The sequence below is a fragment of the Ictidomys tridecemlineatus genome, chromosome 10 (genome assembly GCF_052094955.1).
Source record: "Ictidomys tridecemlineatus isolate mIctTri1 chromosome 10, mIctTri1.hap1, whole genome shotgun sequence".
Classification (NCBI taxonomy): domain Eukaryota; kingdom Metazoa; phylum Chordata; class Mammalia; order Rodentia; family Sciuridae; genus Ictidomys; species Ictidomys tridecemlineatus.
In genome coordinates, this window is record NC_135486.1 from 59,322,819 (window position 1) to 59,329,498 (window position 6,680).

General features: G+C 49.3%; 1 pseudogene; it reads left to right on the forward strand.

Annotated features, from left to right (window-relative positions):
- Positions 1-332: 332 nt before the first annotated feature.
- Positions 333-2,449, forward strand: LOC120887537 (meiosis-specific protein MEI4-like; annotated as a pseudogene).
- The last annotated feature ends 4,231 nt before the right edge of the window (positions 2,450-6,680 follow it).

The following is a 6,680-nucleotide window of genomic DNA, read 5'->3' on the forward strand; positions in this document are numbered from 1 at the left end:
GCCCTTCCTATTTCTCAGGAAGGCACTAGAATCTGGGTGTCTCTTGGTGTGGACTTGACACATGACCAAGATGCCCTTGTGTCCAGCTCAGGCCAGGCATGCCCACATGCTCACACACCCCCTTGGCACTGAGATTCTTGCCATGGGGCCCTATGTGCATTAAAGAGGAAGTCGCAGAAAGCAACAAGACTGGCTCTTCTTAGTACTGGCTCTTTTCTCAGGAGCTGACAAACACTAGGTGACTTTCCAGCAACCCTGCTGGCCCATCAGAAAAGGAACCTTGCTACAATATCATGCTTGTCATGCTGGGGTTTTTATTAAGTGACAGAATTTAAGAACTTTTATTTATAAAAATTATAAAAGGAATTTGGACGTCTATCTTTAACATAAATACAAATCCATATTCTGCATAAATTGGTCACGAACGGGCGTCTGGGGTGGTCAGAGCTGGCCTGGCCTCGACAACAGTTGCACACCACTGTGACTGCAATCAGCTGAAGCCTGTCCATGCCTGCCAGCAGACGACCTCCTGAGCCCCCCACCCCTGGAGGCAAAGCTATCACTGCCCTCACGGGCTCCAGCTGGCAGCCAGGACCTGGGCTTGTGAACAGCAACCTTCCCAGCTGGAGAAGTGTGAGAAGTGCTGTGTTGAGCAGTGGCCTAGGGACAGTGGGGGTCGGGGGAGAGAGGACACATGCCAGGCAAGGCTACATCTGTAGTAAGAGAAGCAAGGTGCCAATCAAGGGGATTGCTCAGCTGCCTCCATTAGCAGGGGCTGACAAGACAGGGGGCTTAAGGGGACACACAGGACTTCTTACTCCCCTGGGTACTAGCAAGGAAAAGGAAGGTAAGTTAGAATGGAAGGCACCATATGGAGGGCTGCCTGCTGCCAGTGGAGATCAACCTGACCTGTCCACAGGGCCAAGGCTGCAAGCAGCACAGGCCTCTGGTTGGAGAAGCCTGAAGTAGTGAGTCAGAGTCAGCAGGCAGAATCTCACGCAAGCCCAGGGCTCTACCTGGAGGAGTCTATCAGGCCAGCGTTCACCACCCCAGGGTGCTGACTAGAGGAGATCCAGCTAGTGAATCAGCCATCACCAGGCAGCATCAGAGGGTCAGCGGTACCAGGCAGCCAGGGAGAGACAGGTCTTCAACCTTTGACCCCAGGAAGGGGTCAGCCTGCCCAGCCGGATGATTAAAACATGACTAATGGTTTTCTTTAAAGGAGAAAGGGTTTTTATATTGACCAGGAAGTTGTATCTGCGCAGGATCCCTGGAAACATCAGCCCACAGTAGGGACAAAAGCCAGGATGGATATTCGAGCGTGGTATTTGAGAACTTCAAAACTGGCTCTGGCCTTGGCAATTATCCGATCAAAACTGGCAGACAAAAGCAGCAGAGATTACACAGAACACCTTGCAGCACTGGTGTCTAAGCAGGAATCGAAATGGAGGTCAAAAGTTGAAGCCTTGGAAGCCGAAGTTCCACAGTTACGTCAAAAACTTCTTCTGAGTAGGATTTGTTCAGGATCAATTAAGAATGGGAACTTATCTTCCCAGTTGCTGGCTCAGGAACATGCAAGTTCTGAAAGTACCTTAACTCCGATGGAAGATTCTGGGTGTGATTTATCAAGTGAACAGAGAACTGAGTCTTTGGAGCTATCCCCACATTTTGTTGACAGCTGCATACTCTCACTTTTTCCACTACTACCTCTTGTGAAAAGACCTTGTGCTGCCCCAGAAAATCCTTTGTTTTCTCACATGCAGTTCTTATAGCATCTGCTTGAACTAAAGAACTTGACAGAATCAGGTAGTCTGAAAACAGATTTAACCCACTTTGAAAAAGACTTTTCCACAGTCTCTGATCTGTTAGTCAGTTGATGGATGGCCTGATTGCTTTTTATCGTAATCCCAAACTTTCCTTTTCAAGCTTTTGGACAGAAGCTTGTTGGTACTTTAGCTAAACTGATCAGTGATTATAACTTATCTAATTATATTCTTAAAAAGTGTTACAAGAAGTTGGAAGAATTTGAGAAAACACTATTAACAGGTTATTTTAGGGAACAATCATATCAACCAGTTTCAGGTGCAGCATTATATCTCTCAGAGTCTGGTAACCCTAGGAAGTTGCAGCTTGTTGAGAAAATCTATTATATCTCTACTTCTGTCAGAGTAAACAGCTTTGCTGATGATCTGGGGGTCCATCAGTGAGGTACAAGTCAGTTACGATGTGACACACTATGAAAATATTTTCTCCTTGTTCTGGGTTCTTGAGCAGCTTTTTCAAATGGAAACCAAAGACCACACTGCCAATATAAGGCATGGTGACCTGCAAGTCAAGAGATTTCTTTAGAACCATGATGAAACTATCTTCCAGCTCTCTGATGCATTTCCTTTGTTTACTTTTTATTTATGGAGACTGGGCATCCTTTTGAACTCAGCAGAGATAGAAATTGTTGAAAATAACTCAATTCCTTAGTGATTTACAAATATCAGAAGATCTTGTGCATAAATATTTTCAAGAATGTTTTAAATTGATCTCTAAATGTAATCATTAATTCAACTTAAAGGTTAGTCTTCAATTGCAGATAGATTATGAGTCATCTTTCTAAATTAAAATCAGTCTGTTTCAGATGAGACTGCTTGCCTCATTCCCATGTAATTGTATCTTATGTCACTCAATATAGTCTAGCTCTATTATTCTCTAAAATGGAAAAAAATAAATAAATAAAGGAGAAAGTTTTAGATATGGGTAGCCATCCTACCATGTGGCATGGATTTCTGAGTTTCTATTGTATTGTGTGTGTGTGTGTGTGTGTGTGTGTGTGTGTGTTTAAAATAACATTTGGCCATTAAAAAAAAAAAAAAAAAAAAACAAGGCTCCAAAGTCTCCAGTCTTTCCATGTTGACTTGGAAGCCATCATCCAAAGGAGGAGTGCCCAGATTCACAGCATCCACGGAGCCCAGCTCCAGCCTGTGGCTCTAGGGCAGGTGGGATTTGTCCTGCCATGAAAGTGCTCATGACACCAAAATAAGGCCCAAAGTCCCAGGAGACAAGAATGTCAGAACTGCGTCGTGTCCCTTGCCTAATGTCCTGTCCACCACTACCATCCACCAGATCCAGCCAGAGCCCAGCTGAGATTTATAGTCAGAGCTCCTGGGCAGCAGGAGAGTTCCGGACAGTTGTGTGAACACTGAATTAGTGCACACCGAACACAGGCTTGCAGGGGACCAGGGAAAAATCCTGTGAGTAGCTGATTAGCATTTTACCAGCTAGTCACTGCCTGTGAGTCTGCATCTGCTTAAGACGCCTTATCCACTGTGCACTGGTCCTTAGCCCAGGTTGTCCAGCACTGGGATGGGTGCCAGAGGGCTCCCAGCTCACACTTGGGGCCACTTTACAAGCAACATCACCAACAAAAGCGCAGACATAAAAAAAAAAATGGCATTAGCTGGACAGTGGAAGGGCATGGGAGCTGACAAGAGGGTGGCCATAAGAGATGTCCTGTTCCCCTGCAGGGGTATGGGTGCCAGGACTGCTGCTTCTTCTCATCTACACTTTCTCCATTGCCGCAGTCTGGCTGGGCACAGAATCACGAGCCACTCAAGCAGGAACAAAACTTTATTTTTGAAAATGCCGCCAATACCCCATATGCTTCCGGGAAGCAAGCCGGTCCACACATGCGGTCGGTTCTACCGGAACCAGGGACAAGGACCTCCCCCGGAAAATCCCTCCTACTGTACTTCCCCAACCAATGGGAACTCTCCAGGAGTCCCGTAGCAGGCCAAGGTGGACAGCAGGAGTCCAATATCCATATGAATGTAAATCGTAACATAATCATATCATCTCAATGGCTAGCTGGCATCACCTTACAACCAAAAGTGCCATGCATCATATTACTTGGCTGTGGCTCTTAGCACTCCATGGCCATATAGACCCAAGATCCAACTGCTGGATGGCAGACAGCTGAGCACTGTTGAGGGCCACAGCCAAGTTGGGATGCTGCATGGCATTTTTGCCAGAACAGAGTGGTTGAGAGGTGACCCAGCAAGCCATTGAGATGATGATGGTTATGTTAAGCTGTGTATTCAATTGTACATTAGACCCCTGCTGTCCCCCTGGGGGGGGGTTGGCACCTGCTACTTTGGAGTTCTCGAGTTGGTTGGGGAAGTTCCGGAGGAGGGATTTCTGGTTGGTGGGGTTCCTGGAAGGGCCTCTTGGGAGACATTCGCGGGAGTTCAGGCAATAAAGAAGTTCCTGTTTTGAACCTACAAGTGCCTCGTAGCAGCTCGGTTATTTTATGCCCAGCCAGACTGCGGCATGTCTCAGATTGGATTAAGATGTCAGAACCCTGTCACGCTTCAGGTCTGGGTCAGAGGTGTGCAGCAGGGACATAATTAGAGGCAATTCCTCTCTGTGTCCCTAGGTGTGACATCAAGAGCCTTGAGGACCCTGGCAGACTTCTGTCCATCACCAAGAGCAGATGACCACACCTTTCAGATGTAAACCACTCAATCCAGAGCCCACCCCTGCTTGCTCATGGGCTCTCGTGTGCTGGTCCCCTGCCCTCATCATCCAGGTCCACTGCAGTGGACACCTAGGGACAGATCGTGCCCAGAGCCCTGAGGCCAGCCACACAGGACAATGTGCTCCTCCTGCATGCTCTGCCTCACCATCCCTCCCAGGAAACCACAGCCCAGCCCTACGCCTCCTGACCCCTGTGGCCCTGCAGGACATCCTCCTACCTCCATGGACTTCTGCAAATCATAGACAGACATCTCCATGCCTGTGGGCCTCCTGTCTCTGACTTCACAAACTGCACCGTGAGCTGCAGGGGCTTGTCATCCTCCAAGGCCACCTCTCAGCTTTCCTCCAGTGCTAAAAGTAGCCAACCAGGCCCAGCCAGGCAGGCGGAAGCTGTGAGCGTTGGTCAGCATAGCTTGGGGAGCAGGCCCCAGAGCTGTGTGATGTCCCTGGCATGCTTGGCAGCCCAGGCTAGCATTAGGGTTCTGAGATGAGGGGGAAGCCAAGGAGGTAAGAAGGCCGAAGTCTGACACCAGACTCTGGGGTCACTCAGCACAACCAGGTCACCCAGGAGCAGACAGGAGTGGGGCTGGGGAGGGGCTGGAGATGGCGACTGAGAGTCAGACGGGGAGAGAAGAGCAGTGCCGATAGAGCTTCAGGTAGCAGCAAGGACCCTAGAGAGAAGTCAAGAGCAACAGCAGCACCTCAAAGGAGAAGGGACTGCAGACCAAGGAGCCCAGGGGTCCTGGCACAGCATGAGCACACACCAGCCAGGGAGTGTGTGTGGAGGAGGCCAGACGGCATGGGCACCTGGAGGCTGGGCAGTCCTGGCCTTCTGACCTGGGCTCTGGGGCCACGAGCAGTGCTACATCTTCCTCTGAGGCTCAGGTTGTGGGAGCTCAGGCAGGCACAGCCCATGTGGGGACAGGTCAGGTGGCAAGTTCTGAGGATCAGGGGACTGAATCAGAGCCCGGGGTTCTCTGACAACTAGCAACTGAGTCTCTGTCTCTCACAGAGCCTGGGGGCCTCCCTTCTTCTGTCTACACCAGGGCTGCCCCACTGGACAGACGCTCCTGCTGGGAGGCCAGACTCCCTTCTGATCCAGTGCTGGGCAAAGGTGGGTCAGTGCACAGTGCACTGGTCTTCAGGGGACAGTGGAGACATCAGCTAGTATGGGCAGGAGGTGGAGGAGTCAGAGCCTAGTGGCTGCTGGAGGGTGAGGTGGGGTAGCTGTGGGAACAGGGTGCCAGGCCCTCGATGGCCAGGAGACCTGAAGTTCCTCTCCTGGGTGTGAAGCAGAAGAGAGCAGAGGGGACCCACAGAGGCACACATACCCCTGGTGGCAGCAGCAGCCCCACAAGCAACACAACTGTCCATTGGTGAAGTGTGGATAAGCAAAGTGGGACTCGTACACACAGTGGGATCTCATTCGGCCTTAGGAGGGAAACTCAGAAACATGCCACAGCTCTGGAAACTGACTGGGGCAGGAAGAAGACCAAGCACTGAACTTCTATGTGACACCTGGGCAATATAGACACAATGGCATCTGCAAAGGGTGCTGACCAGACACAGGGGAGCACTCCAGTGTGGCAGACACAAAGGTTCTGGAGAGGACAGCGGGCAGCACAGAGTGTGGAAGTGCTTGGTGCCCCACTACTGCAGACTTGAAAGTGGCTAAGTGGTACATGAAATGTGCTATTTCTACCATCAGGACAAAAGGAGAAAGGAAAGAAGAGCTCAATAAAACTCACTCATCCTCAGACTAAGACACACAAAAAGCAAGTTGGAGAGCATCACATGAACGTGACCACCTTTCAACCCCATCACATAACAAAGATACTAATGGTGTCGACGTCCCATCTAGCTATCCTGTAGTGGGCACCTCACTGATGTCTCAGAGCATCCAGGGTTTCAAGGATGCAGTTATGTTACCTAAGAAAAAACTCTGAATCTTCTTTTTATTTGTGTGTCATTGTTTAAAAGCATTGATTAAGTGCGTTACTCTGTTAATCTGTTGCTAGGTTAATTTACCTGTTAGGAGGAGGAGGAGTACAACATATTAGGAAGTTTGGAAAATAGAAAAAGAAATTTCTCAACCCTATTACCCTACCAAACTATGACAAGTAGAGAGAAGATTGATACATTTAGGACAGAAAATC